This window comes from Sapajus apella, unplaced genomic scaffold (genome assembly GCF_009761245.1).
Source record: "Sapajus apella isolate SASKATOON/1434 unplaced genomic scaffold, GSC_monkey_1.0 scaffold282, whole genome shotgun sequence".
In the NCBI taxonomy this organism is placed as follows: domain Eukaryota; kingdom Metazoa; phylum Chordata; class Mammalia; order Primates; family Cebidae; genus Sapajus; species Sapajus apella.
Genome location: NW_022437222.1, coordinates 164,608 through 186,901, shown reverse-complemented (window position 1 = coordinate 186,901; position 22,294 = coordinate 164,608). Strand labels below are relative to the sequence as shown.

General features: G+C 39.1%; 1 long non-coding RNA gene across 1 annotated transcript in view; it reads left to right on the top strand.

The window, feature by feature from the left end:
* Positions 1-11,145, top strand: part of LOC116545534 — a 15,275-nt gene extending 4,130 nt beyond the window's left edge. Inside the window, exon 3 of the long non-coding RNA XR_004266343.1 lies at positions 10,771-11,145. This is a non-coding gene — a long non-coding RNA (uncharacterized LOC116545534). The remainder of the gene's footprint in view (positions 1-10,770) is intronic.
* Positions 11,146-22,294: the final 11,149 nt, after the last annotated feature.

Here is a 22,294-nt window from a genome sequence, read left to right as displayed (position 1 = left end):
TCAAAGGAGTTTTTTATATATATATATATATATATATATATATATATATATATATACACACACATATATATACACATATATATGTATATATATACATATATACATATATATATATAATTTTTTTCCGATTAATTTATTTTATTGCATTTTAGGTTTTGGGGTACATGCGAAGAACACGCAAGATTGTAGCATAGGTACACACGTGGCAGTGTGATTTGCTGCCTTCCTCCCCATTACCTACATCTGGCTTCCCTCCCCTTGCTATCTCTCCCCAGCTCCCCACCGCCCACCATCCATCCCCTATTTCCCCCCAACTGACCCCAGTGTGTAGTGCTCCCCTCCCAGCGTCCATGTGTTCTCATTGTTCAACACCCGCCTATGAGTGAGAACATGCGGTGTTTGATCTTCTGCTCTTCGGTCAGTTCGCTGAGAATGATGGTTTATATCGTCGATGGGCATTTGGATTGGTTCCAGGTCTTTGCTATTGTAAACAGTGCTGCAATGAACATTTGTGTGCACGTGTCCTTATAGTAGAACGATTTGTAATCCTTTGGATATATACCCAGTAATGGGATTGCTGGGTCAAATGGAATTTCTATTTCTAGGTCCTTGAGGAATTGCCACACTGTCTTCCACAATGGTTGAACTAATTTACACTCCCACCAACAGTGCAAAAGTGTTCCTATTTCTCCACATTCTCTCCAGCATCTGTTGTCTCCAGATTTTTTAGTGATCGCCATTCTAACTAGTGTGAGATGGAATCTCAATGCAGTTTTGATTTGCATTTCTCTGGCAACCAGTGATGAGGAGCATTTTTTCATATGTTTGTTGGCCTCATGTGTGTCTTCCTTTGTAAAGTGTCTGTTCATATCCTTTGCCCAGTTTTGAATGAGCTTGTGAGTTTTTTTCTTGTAAATCTGTTTTAGTTCTTTGTAAATTGTGGATATCAGGCCTTTGTCAGATGGGGAAACTGCAAAAATTTTTTCCCAATCTGTTGGTTGCCGATTTGCTCTAGTGACTGTTTCTTTTGCTGTGCAGAAGCTGTGGAGTTTGATTAGGTCCCATTTGTCTATTTTGGCTTTTGTTGTCAATGCTTTTGGTATTTTTGTCATGAAGTCCTTGCCTACACCTATGTCGTGAATGGTTTTGCCTAGATTTTCTTCTAGGGTTTTTATGGTGTTAGGTCTTATGTTTAAGTCTTTAATCCATCTGGAGTTAATTTTAGTGTAAGATGTCAGGAAGGGGTCCAGTTTCTGCTTTCTACACATGGCTAGCCAGCTTTCCCAACACAATTTATTAAACAGGGATTCCTTTCCCCATTGCTTGTTTTTGTCTGGTTTGTCAAAGATCAGATGGTTGTAGATATGTTGTGTTGCCTCCAAGACCTCTGTTCTGTTCCATTGGTGTATATCTCTGTTTTGTAACCAGTACCATGCTGCTTTGATTACTGTAGCCTTGCAGTATAGTTTGAAGTCTGGTAGTGTGATGCCTCCTGCTTTGTTCTTTTTGCTTAGAATTGACTTGGCTATGCGGGATCCCTTTTGGTTCCATATGAAGTTTAAGGTGATTTTTTCCAATTCTGCAAAGAAGGTTATTGGTAGCTTGATGGGGATAGCACTGAATCTGTACATTACTTTGGACAGTTTGGCCATTTTAATGATATTGATTCTTCCTAACCATGAACATGGAATGTTTCTCCATCTGTTTGTGTCCTCTCTTATTTCGTTGAGCAGTGGCTTGTAGTTCTCCTTGAAGAAGTCCTTTACGTTCCTTCTTAGTTGTATTCCTAGGTATTTTATTCTCTTTGTGGCAATTGTGAATGGAAACTTTTTCTTGATTTGGCTCTCTTTAAGTCTGTTATTGGTGTATAGGAATGCATGTGATATTTGCACATTGATTTTGTATCCTGAGACTTTGCTGAACTTGCTTATCAGTTCAGGAGATTTTGGGCTGAGACGACGGGGTCTTCTAGATATAGAATCATGTCGTCTGCAAATACAGGCAGTTTGACTTCCTCCTTTCCTATTTGAATGCCCTTTATTTCTTTTTCTTGCCTGATTGCTCTGGCTAGAACTTCTAGTACTATATTGAATAGGAGTGGCGAGAGAGGGCATCCTTGTCTGGTGCCACACTTCAAGGGGAATGCTTCCAGTTTTTTCCATTCAATATGATATTGGCTGTTCGTTTGTCATAAATAGCTTTTACTATTTTGAGATACGTTCCGTCAATACCTAGCTTAAACATGTGGTTTTTGTATTTGGTTCCGTTTATGTGGTGAATGACGTTTATATAGTTGCGTATGTGGAACCAGCCTTGCATTCCCAGGATGAAGCCTCCTTGATCATGGTGGATAAGCTTTTTGATGTGCTGTTGCAATCGGCTTGCCAGTATTTTATTGAAGATTTTTGCATCTATGTTCATCATGGATATTGGCCTGAAGTTGTTTTTCTTGTTGAGTCTCTTCCAGGTTTTGGAATCAGGATGATGTTGGTCTCATAAAATGATTTGGGAAGAGTTCCCTCTTTTTGTATTGTTTGGAATAGTTTCAAAAGCAATGCTACCAGCTGCTCTTTGTACGTCTGGTAGAATTCGGCTGTGAACCCTTCTGGACCTGGGCTTTTTTTGGGTGGTAAGCTCTTAATTACTGCCTCAACTTCAGACCTCGTTATGGGTCTGTTCAGGGTTTCGGCTTCTTCCTGGTTTAGGCTTGTGGGGAAGCAAGTGTCCAGGAATTTACCCATTTCTTCCAGGCTTACTAGTTTGTGTTCATGGAGTTGTTTGTAATAATCTCTGATGATGGTTTGAATTTCTGTGGAATATCTGGTGACATCGCCTTTATCATCTTTTATTGCATCAATTTGGTTATTCTCTCTTTTCTTTTTTATTAATCTGGCTATTGGTCTGTCTATATTGTTGATCTTTTCAAAAAACCAGCTCCTGGATTTATAGATTTTTTGAAGGGTTTTTTGTGTCTCTATCTCCTTCAGTTCTGCTCTGATCTTAGCTATTTCTTGTCTTCTGCTAGACTTTGAGTTTTTTTGATCCTGCTCCTCTAGCTCTTTCAGTTTTGACGATAGGGTGTCAATTTTTTATCTCTGCTTGCTTCTCATGTGGGCATTTATTGCTATATATTTTCCTCTTGAGACTGCTTTAAATGTGTCCCAGAGATTCTGGTATGTTGTGTCTTCATTCTCGTTGGTTTCGAAGAACATCTTTATTTCTGCCTTCATTTCATTGTTTATCCAGTCAACATTCAAGAGCAAGTTGTTCAGTTTCCATGAAGCTGTGCGATTCTGGGTTAGTTTTTGGATTCTGAGTTGTAACTTGATTGCACTGTGGTCTGAGAGACTGTTTGTTAGGATTTCCGTTCTTTTGCATTTGCTGAGGAGTGATTTACTCCCAATTATGTGGTCAATTTTAGAGTAGGTGTGATGTGGTGCTGAGAAGAATGTATATTCTGTGGATTTGGGGTGGAGAGTTCTGTAAATGTCTATTAGGTTTGCTTGGTCCAGGTCTGAGTTCAAGTCCTGGATATCCTTGTTAATTTTCTCTCAGGTTGGCCTGTCTAATATTGACAATGGGGTGTTAAAGTCTCCCACTATTATTGTGTGGGAGTCTAATTCCCTTTGTACGATATTAAGAACTTGCCTTATGTATCTGGGTGCTCCTGTATTGGGTGCGTATATATTTAGGATTGTTAGCTCTTCTTTTTGCTTTGATCCTTTTACCATTATGTAATGTCCTTCTTTGTCTTGTTTGATCTTTGTTGATTTAAAGTCTTATTTATCAGAGATGACAGTTGCAACTCCTGCTTTTTTTTGCTCTCCATTTGCTTGGTAAATCTTCCTCCGTCCCTTTATTTTGAGCCTTTGTGTATCCTTGCATGTGAGATGGGTTTCCTGGATACAGTACACTGACGGGTTTTGGCTTTTTATCTAATTTGCCAGTCTGTGTCTTTTGATTGGGGCATTTAGTCCATTTACATTTAGGGTTAATATTGTTATGTGTGAATTTGATACTGCCATTTTGGTGCTAGCTGGCTGTTTTGCCCATTAGTTGATGCAGATTCTTCATTGTGTTGATTCTCTCTACCATTTGGCATGTTTTTGGAGTACCTGGTACTGGTTGTTCCTTTATATCTGTATAGCCTCTTTCAGGAGCTCTTCTAAAGCTGACCTGCTGGTGACGAAATCTGTGAGTACTTGCATGTTCAAAGGATTTTATTTTTCCTTCACTTATGAAGCTTAGTTTGGCTGAATAGGAGATTCTTGGTAGAAATTTCTTTCCTTTAAGGATGTTGAATATTGGTCCTCACTCTTTCCTGACTTGTAGGGTTTCTGCTGAAAGATCTGCTGTGAGTCTGATGGGCTTCCCTTTGTGTGTAACCCCACCTTTCTCTCTGGCTGCCCTTAGTATTTTCTCCTTCATTTGAACCCTGGTGAATCTGATGATTTTGTGCCTTGGGGTTGCTCTTCTTGACGAATATCTTTGTGGTGTTCTCTGTATTTTCTGGACCTGAATATTTGCCTGCCTTGCTAGATTGGGGAAGTTTTCCTGGATAATATCCTGAAGAGTATTTTCCAGGTTGGATTCATTCTCTTCGTCGCATTCAGGTACGCCTATCAAACGTAGATTAGGTCTTTTCACATAGTCCCACATTTCTTGGGGACTTTGTTCATTCCTTTTTACCCTTTTTTCTCCACTCTTGCCTTCCCGTTTTATTTCATTGAGTTGATCTTCGACCTCTGATATCCTTTCTTCTGCTTGGTCAATTCGGCTGTTGATACTCGTGCATGCTTCACGAAGTTCTCGTGTTGCGTTTTTCATGTCCATCAGTTCACTTATATTCCTTTCTATTTTGTCCATTCTCGTTAGCATTTCGTACAATCTTTTTTCAAGGTTCTTAGTTTCTTTGCATTGGGTTAGAACATGTTCTTTAAGTTCACAGAAGTTTCTTACTATCCACCTTCTGAATTCTGATTCTGTCATTTCATCACACTCGTTCTCCATCCAACCTTGTTCCCTTGCTGGTGAGGAGTTGTGAACCCTTGTAGGAGGAGAGATGTTCTGGTTTCGGGTTTTTTCATCCTTTTTGCACTGGTTTCTTCCCATCTTTATGGATTTATCCACCTGTCGTGTTTGTAGTTGCTAGATTTCAGATTGGGTCTCTGAGTGGACGTTCTGTTTGTTGATAATGAGGTTGTTTCTGTTTCTTGGTTTTCCTTCTGACAGTCTGTCCCCTCTGCCGTAGGTCTGCTGAGGTCCACTCCAGGTCCTGCTTGCCTGGGGATCACCTGCAGCAGCTGCTGAACAGTAAGGATTGTTACCAGTTTTCTCCTTCTGCTATCTTTGTCCCAGAAGGATACCCACCAACTGTCAATCTGATCTCTCCTTTACGAGGTGTCTCTTTGGATATATAGGGGTCAGGGAGCTGCTTGAGGAGATGGTCTCTTCGTCATAGGATCTCAAATGCTGAGCTGTGAGCTCCGTTGTTCATTCAGAGCTGCTGGGCAAGTACGTTTAGGTCTGCTGCAGCAGAACTCATAAACTGCTTTTTTTTCCCAGGTGCTCTGTCCCAGGGATTTAGGGCTTTATGAGTTTCGGTTATGCTGCTGCCTTCTCTCTTTTTTTTTTTTTCCTTCAGAGCTGCCCTGCCCAGCAAGGAGGCAGCCTAGTCACTGCCTGCCTGTAGAGGCTTTGCTGAGCTGCTGTGGGCTCCGCCCAGCTGCTGAGAGAACTTCCCTGCAGTCCTGTTTATATTGGTGTAGTTAGAACCACCTTGGCAAGGGTGGCCTGCCTCTGTTGAGGCTGAGTCTCTCTGTAGTGGCGGGTTGCCTTGGCAACGGCAGGCTGCCTCAGAAATCGTGTGTTGCCTTGGCAACAGCGGGCTGTCTCAGCATTGGCTGACTACCTCTGTAGTGGTGGTCTGCCTCGGTAATGGCAGACACCCCTCCCCCACAGCGCTGCACTGTCCTGGGTTCAGCTGCGCTTGCTGTGAAATTCTCAATCCAGAGCGTTTCTGATTGCTGTTCTTTTCTGCGGGTGGGACCAGCCGAGCATAATCGTCTGGCTCCCTGCCTCGGAGCCTTTTTTTTTTTTTTTAAGTTGGTGTTGCAGTCACCTGTTGGAGAGGCATCACACTGTATGTTTTTTCCTGTGCGACAACTCACTTTGCTGGCTTAAACAGCGGCACTGAGATTCGTGGCGCTTTTTTGCCCTGGAATCTACTGTCCTGGCTCCCTGCTCAGTCCGTTTTTTAAACAGACAAATGGGTGACTTCCTGTGGCTCCAATCGCCAGCCAAAAGGGCACCCAGGCCAGTGTATTTTGTACAGAGAACCGCTGCTCTGGGATGCCGACAAAGCAGCCGCGTGAGGCAAAGTAGTGGCGCTGGGCAGCACAGCCGCGCTGGCTGAAACAGCTGCGCTGGTGACCGGTAGAGCTCCTCTGCCTGGGAATTGCCCAGTCTGTGGGCAATAAAAATGCGGTATCCACTCACCCTCTGCACTTTCACTGGGAGCTGCAATCCTGAGCTGTTCCTAAACTGCCATCTTGGATCCTCCCTAAGGAGTGATATTTTAAATTTAATACCATGTAAACCAAAAAGAACTTATACAATTTATATATTTTAGATATATATACACATATATGTATAATTTATAATATATATAATAGGAAGAATATCTACATAATTAAGTACGTTTTATGTCCATAGAGCAGGAAGTTCTGTATGTAATTTTTTCCCACTTTTCTGTAAGAGTTATATATGGGGGGAGGCAATGACTCATACCTGTAATCCCAGCACTTTGGGAGGCTAACACAGATGAATCACAAGGTTAGGAAATCGAGACCATCATGAACAGTGTGGTCAAACACCATCCCTATTAAAATACAAAAATACCCAAATATCCAGGTGTGGTGGCATGCACCTGTAATCACAGCTATTCGGGAGGGTGAGGCAGGGGAATCGATTGAACCCAGGAGGCAAAGGTTGAAGTGAGCTGAGATTGTGTACTCCAGCCTGGCAACAGAGCAAGACTCTGTCTCAAAAAAAAGTAAAGTATTATATATACATATTTTTCCTCTACAATATGCAATTGACATCTATTTCATTAAGTCTAGACAGCAACTGAGTTGGGTAACAGCCCAGTTTCCGGAGTCAGGATGTCTATAATTCAATCATAGCTACATAACTCAGAAAAAGTTACTTAATTCCCCACTGCCTTAATTTCCTCATTTGTAAAATCAAGAGAATGATAGTACACTTGCCTTGTGGATTTTGTGAGGATTTAATTAAATAATGATTATAAATATACATTTCTCAGTAGAGTTTCACTTTTATACCAGTCTTCCTGAGGTAAAGTTTAAGAGCAATGGCTTTCATTTTCTGAAATAAATTATATAGACACCTACATATAAAGGTTTCAGAAATATGACTGGTCTAAAATAAGTGCTCATCTATATTAACTAATTTGTTACTACTACTATGTATTTGTATTTTAAGGTTACTAATACCAGTAGTATATATTGTATAAGGATTTCATTAAGTTGAATATTTAAAAGGGCTTTTTTCTACCTTTCCTAACTTGGTTCATCTACATGTTGTTTCTATTTTACATGATTCTTATCATGTGTCCTAATTAATATTTAGAAATGTATTTCCTGCTTAAGTAATCAAAGTATACGAAGATGGTTGCGTCAGCTAAGTTTGCATGATGCAAATGTAGAAAAATACAAGACATTTTTGCTTGTAAGGAGATAAGGACAAATATGTCTTATACCTGGAAAGCTTAGAACAGGATCTAAATTTGGATAAATCTTGTTCTAAATGCAAACTAAGATTCTTCACCAACAACTTTCTTTCCACACTCATCCCAGGCTTCATCAATGTTGACTTCACCTTCAAGTTTGACTTGGGAGTTTGCAGCAGGTCCAAGCTCCCATACAATGGCTGTTGCTGAAGAAACATTGCAACATTGAACACTCTAGTATTCTCTCTTCTTTGTATTAGTATTTGCATACTTTAAAACTAAATTTGCAATCCCGACAAAAGTGAATAGTGTTATGTCTAATAGGTTTGTGGCCATGGCTGCTAGCATTATAAATGGACTCAGTTCACTTTTTTGACACTGATACTTAGTTTTGTTTTATTCCTCTTATGTTCCACTTACCATCCATTCTGAATGCAGCAGGTTCCTTTTTTAATCTGTTGTTGCTGTGCCTTATATTTTGATTTTAGAATTATGTACAATTCCCCCAATACCTACTGCATTGTGTCCTTGACATTTATACTTTGCTTCTGACTTTTCTTCAGTTATTTTGTAGAATCTTATTCTATATTTGTAGGGAATCTTTTCTGCTATAGGCTGAATTCACCCACAAAATTTTTCTTAAGAATATTTGTAAAGGCAGAGTATGGACAATTGTTTCAAATGTTTCATTCATATCTGTGCCTCACTGCTCAACTCTCCCCAAATATTTAATGTTAGATTCAACGTTCAAAGGTGCTGGATTCACATTGATTATATTACTATATCAAGTAGTTAACCATCATTTTATAGTATTTCATCTAATTCTGAAGAAACAAATCTTACATAATTAAATATATGGCTACATATAAATTTGTATACATAAAAATTGCATTAGGAACCAGTAATATATTCTAGAATATCTTATACTGTGTCATACAATCATATGTTCTAGAATTTTTATATTCTATATGTATACAGTATTATGTACATATCATTTAATATAGCACTGTGAACAGTATCATTATATATGTGCATACAGTACATACATTATTGTCATGTATATATATCATTAAATGTAGCATTGTGAAAAGTATCATTAAATACAGCATTGTGATTAGCATTTATGTGGTATTATACATGCATATATCATTAAATATAGCAATGTAAAAGAAATATATCAGTGAAAATGGCTGAATGGGAACAGCTCCGGAGTGCGGTTTCCAGCGAGAATGCTGCAGAAGGTGTGATCTCCACATTTCCATTTGAGGTACCAGGTTCATCTCAATGGGACTGGTTGGACAGTGGGTGCAGCCCAAAGAGGGCAAACCAAGGAAGGATGGGGTTCTGCCTCATCCAGGAAGTGCATTGAACTGGAGGACCCCTGTTCCTACCAATGGGGGTCATCAGGGACTTTTCTGGCCACTCCAGCACTCCAGATCAGATACTGTGCTTCTACCACTGTCTTTACAGCCCACACACCAGGAGATTCGCACCGGGCATACAAGTGCCACGGGTTTCCAGCACAAACCTAACTGGCACCTGGAATGCCTGTGAGACAGAGTTGCCCGTTCCCCAGAAAAAAAAGAGGGTTGAAGGCAGGGAGCAAATTGATCTGGCTCAGTGGCTCCCATCCCCACAAAGACCAGCAAATTGAAACCCACTGGCTTGAGAGTTTCACAGCCAGTACAGCAGTTTGAGCTTGACACAGGACAGTCAAGATGTCATAGGGGAAGTGCACCCACCATTACCGAGAAAGTTCAAAATTACCTAGGCATTTCTAACCTTACCTGTGTAAACAAAATCTCAAGGAATTTTACACAGAAACTGGGTGGAGCCATGGCAGCTAAGCAATACCTCTTCAGACAGTCTGTGACTTGACTCCCTCCTTTCTGGGCAGGGCATCTCTGAAAAAAGGCAGCAGCATGTCAGGGACTTATAAATAGACCCCCACCCTCCCGGGACAGAGCACCTGGGAAAAGGGGCAGTCGTGAGTTCCACTTCAGCAGACTTAAACATCCCTGCCAAGCAGCCCTAAAGGGAGCAATGGAGCTCCCAGCATAGCACTTGAGCTCTGATAAGGGAGAGACTGCCTCCTCAAGTGATTCCCTGACACCCGTATATCCAAAGAGACACCTCATACAGGAGAGCTCTGGCTTTCATCTGGTGGGTACGCTTCTGGGATGAAGCTACCAGAGGAAGGAATAGGCAGCAATCCTTGCTGTTCTACGGTCCCTGCAGGTGATTCCCAGGCAAGCAGGGTCTGGAGTGGACCACCAGCAGTCCTACAGCAAAGGGGCCTGACTGGTAGAAGGAAAACTAAAAAACAGAAAGAAATAGCTTTAACATTAACAGAAAGGACGTCTACTCAGAGACCCCATCTGATAGTCACAAACTTCAAAGACAAAAGGTAGATAAATCAATGAATATGGGAAGAAACCAGTGCAAAAGGCTGAAATCACTATAAATCAGAACACCTCTCCTTCGAGGGATCACAACTCCTCACCAACAAGGGGACAAATCTGGATGGAGAATGAGTTTGATGAATTGACAGAAGCAGGCTTCAGAAGGTGGGTAATAACAAACTTCTCTGAGCTAAAGGAGCATGTTCTAACCCAATGCAGAGAAACTAAGAACCTTGAAAAAAGGTTAGACAAAATGCTAACTAGAATAGCTAGCTTGGAGAAGAACACAAAGGACTTGATGAAGCTGAAAAACACAGCATGACAACTTCTAGAGGCATACACAAGTTTCAATAGCTGAGTCGACCAGGCAGAATAAAGGATATTAGAGAATGAAGATCAACGCAATGAAAAGAAACTAGAAGACAAGATTAGAGAAAAAAGAGTGAAAAGAAATGAAGAAAGCCTCCAAGAAATATGGGACTATGTGAAAAGACCTAATCTATGTTTGATAGGTGTACCTGAATGTGATGGGGAGAATAAATCAAAGCTGGAAAACACTCTTCAGGATATTATCCAAGAGAACTTCCCCAACCTAACAAGGCAGGCCAACACTTATAGGAAAAGCAACTCCAAGGCAAATAATCGTCAGATTCACCAGGGATGAAATGAAAGAAAAATGTTAATGGTAACCAGAGAGAAATGTTGAGTTACCCATGAAGGGAAGCCCATCACACTCACAGAAGATCTCTTGGCAGAAACCCTACAAGCCAGAAGAGAGGGAGGCCAATATTCAACATCCTTAAAGAAAAGAACATTAAATCGAGAATTTCATATCCAGCCAAACTAAGCTTCATAAGTGAAGGAGAAATAAAATCCTTTACATAGAAGCAATTGCTGAGATGTTTTGTTTACCACCAGGCCTGCCTTACAAAAGCTCCTGAAGAAAATACTAAACATGGAAAGGAACAACCAGTACCAGCCACTCCAAAAACATACCAAATAATAAAGACCATTGATACAATGAAGAAAATGAAATGTGTCAACTAATGGGCAAAACAGCCCGCTAGTATCAAAATGGCAGATCAGATTCACACATAACAAAAATAACCTTCAATGTAAGTGGGCTAAACACCCCAATCAAAGGACATAGACTGGCAAACTAGATAAAAAAAATCAAGACCCATCAGTGTGCTGTATTCAGGAGACCCATCTCATGTGTGAACATACATAGACTCAAAATAAAGGGTTGGGATATTTACCAAGCAAATGAAGACCAAAACATTCCTAGTCTCTGATAAAACAGACTTTGAACCAACAAAGATCAAAAGAGACAAAGAAGGGCATTATGTAATGGTAAAAGGATCAATGAAACAAGAAGAGCTAACTATCCGAAATATATATGCACCCAATACAGGAGCACCCACATACATAAAGCAAGTTCTTAATGACCAACAAAGAGACTTAGGCTCCCACACAATAACAGTGGGAGACTTTAACACTGCACTGTCAATATTAGACAGATCAACCAGACAGAAAATTAACAAATATATCCAGGACTTGAATTCAGATCTGTGCCAAGCACACCTAATAGACATCTACAGAACTCTCCACTACAAATCCACATAATATACATTCTCCTCAGCACCACATTGCACCTACTCTAAAATTGGCCACATAGTTGGAAGTAAATTATTCCTCAGCAAATGCAAAACAACAGAAATCATAACAACCAGTCTCTCTGACCACAGTGCAATCAATTAGGAACTCATGATTAAGAAATGCAATCAAAACTGCACAACTACATAAAAACTGAACAACCTGCTCCTGAATGACTACTGGATAAATAATGAAATGAAGGCAGAAATAAAGATGTTCTTTGAAACCAATGAGAGCAAAGACACAATGTACCAGAATCTCTGGGACACATTTAAAGCAGGGTCTAATGGGAAATTTATAGCAGTAAATGCCTACATGAGAAGTGAGGAAAGATCTAAAATTGACATGCTATCATCACAATTAGCTAGAGGAACAAGATCAAACAACTTCAAAAGCTAGCAGAAGACAAGACATAACTAGGTTCACAGCAGAACTGAAGGAGATAGAGACACACAAAAAACTTCAAAAATCAAAAAATCCAGGAGCTGGTTTTTTTTAAAAGATCAATAAAATAGATAGACTGCTAGCCAGACTAATAAAAAAGAAAAGAGAGAAGAATCAAATAGATGCAATAAAAAATGACAAACGGGATATCACCACAGATTCCACAGAAATACAATCTACCATCAGAAATCACTATAAACAACTCTATACACATAAACCAGTAAATCTAGAAGAAACGGATAAATTCCTGGACACTTACACCCTCCCAAGACTAAACCAGGAAGAATTCGAATCCCTGATTAGACCAATAACAAGGGATAAAGTTCAGGCAGCAATTAATAGCCTACCAACCAAAAAAAGTCTAGTTCTGGATGGGTTCACAGCTGAATTGTACCAGACATACAAAGAGGAGATGGTATTATTCCTTCTGAAACTATTCCAAACAATACAAAAAGAGGGAATCCTGCCTAACTTATTTTATGAGACCAACATCATCCTGATACCAAAACCACAAAGCAGCACAACTAAAAAATAAAATATCAGGCCAATATCCATGATGAACATTGATGCAAAAATCTTAAATACAATGCTGGCAAACCAAATGCAACAGCACATCAAAATGCTTATCCATCATGATCAAGCAGGCTTCATCCCAGTGATGCAAGGCTGATTCAAAGTACGCAAATCTATAAACATTATCCATCACCTAAACAGAACCAAAGGCAAAAATCACATGATTATCACACTAGATGCAGAGAAGGCCTTCAACAGAATCCAAAACCCTTCATGCTAAAAACTCTTAATAAAATAAGCATTGATGGAATGGATCTCAAAATAATAAAAACTATTTATGATAAACCCACAGCCAATATTATACTGAATGGACAAAAACTGGAAGGATTCCCTTTGAACACTGGCACTAGACAAGAGTGCCCTCTCTCAACATTCCTATTCCACATAGTATTGGAAGTTCTAGCCATAGCAATCAGGCAAGAAAAAGAAATAAAGGGTATTGAATTAGGAAAAGAGAAAATCAAATTTTTTCTATTTGCAGTTGACATGATTGTACATTTAGATGATCCCATCTTCTCAGCCTAAAATCTCCTTAAGATGATAAGCAACTACAGCAAACTCTCAGGATACAAAATTGATGTGCAGAAATCACAAGCATTCCTACACACCAACAACAGACAAACAGAGAGCCAAATTGTTAGGAAACTCCCATTCACAATTGCTACAAAAAAGATAAAATACTTAGGAATACAACTCATAAAGGACATGAAGGATCTCTTCATGGAGAACTACAAACTACTATTCAATAAAATAAGGGAGGATACAAACAGATGGAAAACATTCCATGTTCATTGTTAGGAAGAATCAGTATCGTGAAAATGGCCATACTGCCCAAAGTAATTCATAGCTTCAATGCTATACCCATCAATCTACCATTGACCTACTTCGCAGAACTGGATAAAACCACCTTAAACTTCATACGGAACCAAAAAAGAGCCCACATAGCCAAAACAATCATTAGCAAAAAGAACAAAGCTGGAGGCATCATGCTACCTGACTTCTAACTATACTACACATCTACAGTAATCATAACAGCATGGTACTAGCACTAAAATAGAAATATCAGCCAATGGAACAGAAAAGAGGCCTTGGAAGTAATACCACACACCTACAACCATCGGATCTTTGATAAACCTGACAAAAACAAGTAATGGGGAAAGGATTCTCTGTTTAATAAAGGTGTTAGGAAAACTGGCTAGCCATGTGCAGAAAGCTGAAACTGGACCCTTTCCTGACACCTTACACTAAAATTAACTCCAGATGGATCAAAGATTTAAACATAAGACCCAACACCATGAAAACCCTAGAAGAAGAACTAGGCAATACCATACAGGACATAGACATAGGCAACAACTTCATGATTAAAGCACAAAAAGCAATGGCAACAAAAGCCAAAATAAATAGACAAATGGGATCTAGTTAAACTTAAGAGCTTCTTCACAGCAAAAGAAACAATCATTAGAGTGAACCAGCCACCAACAGAAAGGACAAAAAATATTGCAAGTTACCCATCTGACAAAGGGCTAATATTCAGAATCTACAAAGAACTAAAACAAATATAGAAGTAAAAGCAAACAACCCCATCAAAAATTGGGCAAAGGATATGAACACACACTTTACAAAAGAAGACATTTATGTGGCCAACAAACATATGAAAAGATGCTCATCATCACTGGTCATTAGAGAAATGCAAATCAAAATCACATTGGGATACCATCTAACACCAGTTAGAATGGCAATCATTAAAAAATCTGGAGACAACAGATGCTGGAGAGGATGTGGAGAAATAGGAATGTTTTACACTGTTGGTGGGAGTGTAAATTAGTTCAGCCATTGTGGAAAACAGTGAGGTGATTCCTGAAGGATCTCAAAATAGAAATACCATTTGACCCAGCAATCTTATTCCTGGGTATATACTCAAAGTATTATAAATCGTGCCAATATAAAAACGCATGCAGAAGTATGTTCATTGCAGCACTGTTTACAGGAGCAAAGACCTGGCACCAACCCAAATGCCCATCAAGGATAGCCTGGATAAAGAAAATGTAGCTCATATACACCATGGAATACCATGTAGCCATTAAAAAAGAATGAGTTCATGTCCTTTGTAGGGACATGGTTGAATCTGGAAACCATCATTCTCAGCAAACTGACACAAGAACAAAAAACAAAACGCTGCATATTCTCATTCATACGTGGGTGTTGAACAATGAGAACACATGGACACAGGGAGGGGAACATTGCATCCTGAGGTCTGTTGTGGGTGGTAGGCTAGGGGAGGGATAGCAGGGAGTGGGGAGATTGGGGAGGGATAACATTAGGAGAAATACCTAAAGTAGGTGATGGGAGGATGGAGGGAGCAAACCACCATGGCATGTGTGTACTTATGTAACAATCCTGCAAGATCTGCACAGGTACCCCATAACTTAAAGTAAAATAAAATAAATAAAATGCATAGCACTGTAGGCAGTATCATTAAATATAGCATCGTGAATAACATTTATACAGTATTATACACGTATATATAATTAAATATAGCATTGTGAACAGTATGTTTCACAAGATGTTAAAGAGCAGTATTAACTTTCATCTCATAAGTCACCTGTTAGGTTTCCTTTTTTGGTTGGTAATGTTATCTGAGTGGCGTGGCAGTATAGCAAGATTCTAGTAACACAAAGGCATGTCCTACTTATATGCGTTTACTCATCAGTCTTGATGAGTAAACATATATAAGCAGGACATGGCCTTTAAAGTGTCAGTCACTTGATTTTCAGCATTCATCAGAAAGACAGGACTTTAAAGTGTCAGTCACTTGATTTTCAGCATTCATCAGAAACATTCTACATAATTTCTTGCAAGGTCAATAATAGTCTTCACCGCATAATAACATTTTTGTCAGCAATAGGACACATACATCATGGTGGTCCCATAAGATTATAATGGAGCTGAAAAATTCCTATTACCTAGTGATGTAGCTGTTTTAGTGTCATCACACAATGCATTACCTTTTCTTTCTTTAGATACACAAATACCATTGTGTTACAATTGCCTATAGTATTCAGTACCGTAACACACCTTACAGGTTTGCAGCCTAGGAACAATAAACCATACCACTTTGGCTAGCTGTAGAGTAGGCTCTGCCATGTGTAAGTAACTCTGTAACATTTGCACAAGGACAAAATCACCTAATGATGCATTTCTCAAAATGTATCACTGTCATTAAATAATGCATGACCATATTACATAAAATCTCATGTACACTTTATATTGATATGGAAAACATTTTATTTGCTTTCTCAATGCCCATTTCAGAACTTAAGTTTAAAAATCTCAATTTGGTTTATTTATATAAAGTAAATTATTGAACATTAAAATCTTATCAAATACTAACAGATATGTATGTGAATATTTATGCTGCTCAATAAGTGGAAATAAACATTTGGAAATTAATCAATCTTGTTGAAATAAGGTCCCATGATTATTTTCCTTTTTATGACTCATTATAACCAAAGTATTGTAAGCTATAGTAAACTAGTTTATATTTTAGTTTGTGTTTGTTCTAATGTGTCATTCTCATTTTGGTAGTTGTTTGCATTTCAACTATTATTCTAGCTATGAAACCTTTTAATTCATTTCTAGCTAAATGAAGTAATTGTTCATCCCTATATGAATTCATATTATTGAATTAAAACACAAAAGACTGTTACAATACTAATAACCAACAAGTTGCAACAAATAATAACTTGAGGACAAATTGTAACAAGTAATACCTTGCAGCAATGGGAAATAAAAATATAATATTGGATTTATGTTGGGTTTCATTTGTTGCTATTATTGCAAATTGAAATTGATATTTTGGTTTAATTTGTTCAGAAGAGTTGCCATTAATTATATTAATGAGCAATTCTCTTACAAAACTCAGAAAAAGTTATTTGATGACTTAGCTCTAACCACCATACTTATCATTATAGGCAACTGAACTCTCCAGGCAGTAACCACTGGTGGAGAGATTCATCTAAAGCCTCCAGGCCCACCATGTAAGGATGTTTCCTTAGGAGAACTCTATGCTTAATTGTTCTTAATCACACAGCCAGATAGCAAAGGGGGAAACAAAATGAATTGAAACATGTAATAACTAAATGTTTATCCTACTGTTTAAAAACTGTAGTCTTTGTTCGGGTTCAACTCATCCTTTGCAATAGTGCAACAAATAAAAGTGATAATAATGGAGTTTGAAGGTACATCTGAGAAGGCTAGGTCCTCTCAGTCTTTGAATCTCATATGGGTGTAAAAAGTCATTATTGCTGATGCCAAATGGTAAAAGAAGCCCCTGCAAAAGAGAAGCCATAGAAAAAGACTCTTTACTCCAGGTAAGCAATGGGAGTGAATTTAAATCTAGTCAATTTAGGAGGACCATGAAAATCTCCGTTGGAAGATCAACATACTTCCCTATTTTACAGTGGCAGAGGACTCTAGTTTTGCATTGAGAATGCTAGAAATAGGAACCTCAAACCCAATCCCCATCAGATAGTAGTAATTGATTAAAGTTTTGTGTGCAAAAAATTAGAAAGAGCAATATATTTCTTCTTCTTCCTCTTTTTATTTTTATTTTTTAATTTTTATTTCCTTATTTTATTTATTTTTCACTTGTTGAAAGATCCATCTGACTCTTAGAGATTTTTAAAATTACATATCACTCAATATGACTAAGAAAGATCTGATGAAGTTAGTTAATATATTTCCAAAAATCTTTCTGTTTTTTTTCCCATTTATTTATTTTATTGCATTTTAGGTTTTGGGGTACATGTGAACAACATGCAAGATTGTTGCATAGGTACACAAGTGGCAGTGTGATTTGCTGCCTTCCTCCCCATCAACTACATCAGGATTCTTTCCCCTTGCTATCTCTCCCCAGCTCCCCACCCACCACCATCCCTCCCCTATTTCACCCCAACTGACCCCAGTGTGTAGTGCTCCCCTCCCTGTGTCCATGTGTTCTCATTATTCAACACCCACCTATGACTGAGAACATGCGGTGTTTGATCTTCTGCTCTTCTGTCAGTTTGCTGAGAATGATGGTTTCCAGGTTCATCCATGTCCCTACAAAGGACACGAACTCATCATTTTTGATGGCTGCATAATATTCCATGGTGTATATGTGCCACATTTTCCCTATCCAGTCTATCATCGATGGGCATTTTGGTTGGTTCCAGGTCTTTGCTATTCTAAACAGTGCTGCAATGAACATGCGTGTGCACGTGTCCTTACAGTAGAACGATTTGTAATCCTTTGGATATATACCCAGTAATGGGATTGCTGGGTCAAATGTAATTTCTATTTCTAGGTCCTTGAGGAATCGCCACACTGTCTTCCACAATGGTTGAACTAATTTACACTCCCACCAACAGTGTAAAGTGTTCCTATTTCTCCACATCCTCTCCAGCATCTGTTGTCTCCAGATTTTTTAATGATCACCATTCTAACTGGTGTGAGATGGTATCTCAATGTAGTTTTGATTTGCTTTTCTCTGATGACCAGTGATGAGGAGCATTTTTTCATATGTTTGTTGGCCTCATGTATGTCTTCTTTTGTAAAGTGTCTGTTCATATCCTTTGCCCACTTTTGAATGGGGTTGTTAGTTTTTTTCTTGTAAATCTTTTTTAGTTCTTTCTAAATTCTGGCTATCAGCCCTTTGTCAGATGGGTAAACTGCGAAAATTTTTTCCCATTCTGTTGGTTGCCGATTCACTCTAATGATTGTTTCTTTTGCTGTGCAGAAAGTGTGGAGTTTGATTAGGTCCCATTTGTCTATTTTGGCTTTTGTTGTCAATGCTTTTGGCGTTTTGGTCATGAAGTCCTTGCCTACACCTATGTCCTGAATGGTTTTGCCTAGATTTTCTTCTAGGGTTTTTATGGTGTTAGGTCTTATGTTTAAGTCTTTAATCCATCTGAAGTTAATTTTAGTGTAAGGTGTCAGGAAGGGGTCCAGTTTCTGCTTTCTGCACATGGCTAGCCAGTTTTCCAAACACCATTTGTTAAACAGGGACTCCTTTCCCTATTGCTTGTTTTTGTCTGGTTTGTCAAAGATCAGATGGATGTAGATATGTTGCGTTGCCTCAGAGACCTCTGTTCTGTTCCATTGGTCTATATCTCTGTTTTGGTACCAGTACCATGCTGTTTTGATTACTGTAGTCTTGCATTATAGTTTGTAGTCTGGTAGTGTGATGCCTCCTGCTTTGTTCTTTTTGCTTAGAATTGACTTGGCTTTGTGGGCTCTCTTCTGGTTCCTTATGAAGTTTAGGTTGGTTTTTTCCAGTTCTGTGAAGAAGGTCATTGGTAGCTTGATGGGGATAGCATTGAATCTGTAAATTACTTTGGGCAGTATGGCCATTTTAATGATATTGATTCTTCCTAACCATGAACATGGAATGTTTCTCTATCTGTTTGTGTCCTCTCTTATTTCGTTGAGCAGTGGCTTGTGGTTCTCTCTGAAGAGGTCCTTTACATTCCTTGTTAGTTGTATTCCTAGGTATTTTATTCTCTTCGTGGCAATTGTGAATGGAAGTTTGTTCTTGATTTTGCTCTCTTTAAGTCTGCTATAAATGTATAGGAATGCATGTGATTTTTGCACATTGATTTTGTATCCTGAGACTTTGCTGAAGTTGCTAATCAGTTTCAGGAGATTTTGGGCTGAGGCAATGGGGTCTTCTAGATATAGAATCATGTCGTCTGCAAATAGAGACAATTTGACTTCCTCCTTTCCTATTTGAATGCCCTTTAATTCTTTTTCTTGCCTGATTGCTCTGGCTAGAACTTCTAGTACTATATTGAATGGAGTGTTGAGAGAGGGCATCCTTGTCTAGTGCCACATTTCTAAGGGAATGCTTCCAGTTTTTGCCCATTCAGTAGATATTGGCTGTTGGTTTGTTGTAAATAGCTTTTATTATTTTGAGATACGTTTCATCAATACCTAGCTTATTGAGTGTTTTTAGCATAAAGGGCTGCTGAATTTTGTCAAAGGCTTTCTCTGCATCAGTTGAGATAATCATGTGGTTTTTGTCTTTGGTTCTGTTTATACGGTGAATTAGGTTTATAGACTTGTGTATGTTGAACCAGCCTTGCATTCCCGGGATGAAGCCTACTTGATCATGGTGGATAAGCTTTTTGATGTGCTGTTGCAATCGGCTTGTCAGTATTTTATTGAAGATTTTTGCATCTATGTTCATCATGGATATTGGCTTGAAGTTTTCTTTTCTTATTGAGTCTCTGCCGGGTTTTGGAATCGGGATGATGTTGGTCTCATAAAATGATTTGGGAAGAATTCCCTCTTTTTGTATTTTTTGGAATAGTTTCAGAAGGAATGGTACCAGCTCCTCTTTGTATGTCTGGTAGAATTAGGCTGTGAACCCGTGTGGACCTTGGCTTTTTTTGGGTGGTAAGCTCTTCATTGCTGCCCCAACTTCAGACCTTGTTATGGGTCTGTTCAGAGTTTCGGCTTCCTCCTGGTTTAGGCTTGGGAGGAAAAAAGGCAGCAACCCATCAGAGAAATATAAATAAAGCCCCACTTTCCCAGGACAGAGCACCTGACAACAGGGGCAACAGTGCATTCTGCTGCAGCAGACTTTAATATCCCTGCCCAGAAGCTCTGAAGGGAGCAAAGGAGCTCCCAGCACAGAACTTGAGCACTGTTAAGGAAAAGACTGCCCCTCAAGTGGCTCCCTGACCCTTGTTTATCAAAACAGACATCTCATACAGGGGAACTCTGGCTGATATCTGGCAGATAACTTTCTGGGAGGAAGCTACCAGGGGAAGGAACAGGCAGCAATCTTTGCTGTTGTGCAGCCCCCACAGGTGATTCCCAGGCAAGCATGGTCTGAATAGAGAAACGAGGGTAAAAAGGAATGAACAAAATCTCCAAGAAATGTGGGACTATGTTAAAAGACCTAATCTAGGTTTGATAGGCACACCTGAATGCGACGAAGAGAATGAATCCAAGCTGGAAAATACTCTTCAGGATATTATTCAGGTAAACTTCATCAACCTAGCAAGGCAGGCAAACATTCAAGCCTAGGAAATACAGAGAACACCACAAAGATTTTCGTCAAGAAGAGCAACGCCGAGGCACATAATTGTCAGATTCACCAGGGTTGAAATGAAGGAGAAAATACTAAGGGCAGCCAGAGGGAAAGGTCGGGTTACCCACGTAGGGAAGCCCATCAGACTCACAGCAGATCTCTCAGCAGAAACCCTACAAGCCAGAAGAGAGTGGGGGCCAATATTCAACATCCTTAAAGAAAAGGACTTTCAACAGAATCTCCTATCCAGCCAAACTAAGCTTCATAAGTGAAGGAAAAATAAAATCCTTTGGGAACATGCAAGTATTCAGAGATTTCGTCACCACCAGGCCAGCTCTACAAGAGCTCCTGAAAGACGCTCTAAACATATAAAGGAACAACAAGTACCAGCTCAACTAAAGGGCAAAACACCCAGCTAACACCAAAATGGCAGCATCAAATTCACACATAATAATATCAACCCTAAATGTAAATGGACTAATTGCCCCAATCAAAAGACACAGACTGGCAAATTGGATAAAAAGCCAAAATCCATCAGTGTGCTGTATCCAGGAAACCCATCTCACATGCAAGGATACACAAAGGCTCAAAATAAAGGGATGGAGGAAGATATACCAAACAAATGGAGAGCAAAAAAAAAAAGCAGGAGTTGCAATTCTCATCTCTGATAAATTACATTTTAAAGCAACAACGATCATAAGAGACAAACAAGGACATTACATAATGGTAAAATGATCAATGCAACAAGAAGAGCTAACAATCCTAAATACATACGCACCCAATGCAGGAGCACCCAGATACATAAGGCAAGTTCTTAATGACTTACAAAGAGACTTAGACTCTCACACAATTATAGTGGGAGACTTTAACACCCCATTGTCAATATTAGACAGATCAACCAGACAGAAAATTAACAAGGACATCCAGGACTTGAAGTCAGACCTGGACCAAGCAAACCTAATAGACATTTACAGAACTCTCCACCCCAAATCCACAGAATATACATTCTTCTCAGCACCACATCACACCGACTCTAAAATTGACCACATAAATGGGAGTAAATCACTCCTCAGCAAATGAAAGGAACATAAATCATAACAAACAGTCTCTCAGACCACAATGCAATCAAGTTAGAACTCAGGCTTCAAAAACTAACCCAGAACCGCAGAGCTTCATGGAAACTGAACAACTTGCTCTTGAATGTTGACTGGATAAACAACTAAATGAAGACAGAAATAAAGATGTTCTTCGAAACCAACGAGAATGAAGACACAACGTACCAGAATCTCTGGCACATATTTAAAGCAGTCTCTAGAGGAAAATATATAGCAATAAGTGCCCACAAGAGAAGCAAGGAGAGAACAAAAATTGACACCCTATCGTGAAAACATAAAG